This window comes from Apium graveolens, chromosome 1 (assembly GCF_009905375.1).
Source record: "Apium graveolens cultivar Ventura chromosome 1, ASM990537v1, whole genome shotgun sequence".
Taxonomy (NCBI): domain Eukaryota; kingdom Viridiplantae; phylum Streptophyta; class Magnoliopsida; order Apiales; family Apiaceae; genus Apium; species Apium graveolens.
In genome coordinates this window covers 136,585,645-136,586,973 of record NC_133647.1, presented here as the reverse complement: position 1 = coordinate 136,586,973, position 1,329 = coordinate 136,585,645, and positions in this window count along the sequence as shown.

Sequence of the window (1,329 nt, the reverse complement as noted above, 5' to 3'; positions counted from 1 at the left end):
TCGATGCCCCCGCTCTGTGTTCGAATATAGATTTTATTAGAGAAAGGTCTTCTGCAAGCTTCTTGAGGTTTGAGGTCTCACGACGTTTCGAACCCATATGGTGACACTCATCCTCTTCGGAAGCGTCATCATCATTCATCCTCTCCTGCTTCCTTTTTGAATAAAGAGATCATGTTGATTCTTCGGATTCAGAGAATGCTGACTGCTTCGATGGGAAACATGTGGAGTCATACTCCTCAGTCTGAAATTCCAGGGACTTGCAATCTTCCAAGACCTTAGAGAACTCACGATGCAGGCGCATTATTTCTTTTTTATGCCTTATTTCTCAGTAGTCAACTTACGCTATTTTTTCCGATCGATAGGATCCGGTCTTTCTACCGAGATAATGTCCTCTTGCTCGAATAACAATGTTTGAGGTTGCAACACCGACGTTGCTTTCAGATCGGTTTTCTTCTGGATGCTCTTTCCCTTTTTGGTTGCTGGTGCTTGAGCCTCAGACGCCTGCTTCGTCATTTCTCTCCGGTGTTGAAAATTTGGACTGCCTTCTTCCATTAACACTATTTGAGATACTCCCCTCATTCTAGCGCCACCGTTGACCCTATACCTTAACTCCTATTCTAACTAGCCAACCCGTTCTAAGTAAGAGCCCCTCTCCTATTTATAATACTCCTAAGTGGGCTTCCTTTACTTTATGGGTCTGGTCCTCTTATTAGGTCTGAGCCCTAACACAACAAATAAAAAATACATACCAAATTATATAATTATGGCTAAACAATTAGGTAGAAAGGGTGCATGTTGATACGGATTTCAAATTAGGGGATGCGAACTGTAATTTATAAAAATAGATATACAAAATTGAGTTTTAGCCAAATTTAAGGGTTGTAAAATGTAATTCTCTCTCTAGATTGATCATGAAAGTAGGTTATTTTTAATATGAAAATTAGGAAATTATGATGAACTATACAACTAAGTCAAATAGTGCTTTAGTAGAGAATAAACTATTAATACAGAATTTTAGTTAATATTTAAATATTTTAAAAATCTATTTATTGAATCACATATATGATAACTTTAATCTAGATTTAATAATAATAAATTTATAATAAAAGTAAAAACAATATGTAGAAGATGTTGTATTAATTTAGAATAAGTTGTAAAATTAATTTTTTATAACCAAAATAATAGTTGAATTAAAATATATTTTATTGGGTCGTTTCGATTATTGTAGTTTATTATACACATATGAATAATGGGATTTGAAAACATTTACCAGAGGTTTTGTTTATATGATAAGGAAAATTTAAATGCCAGATTTTTCTTAAAAAAAAC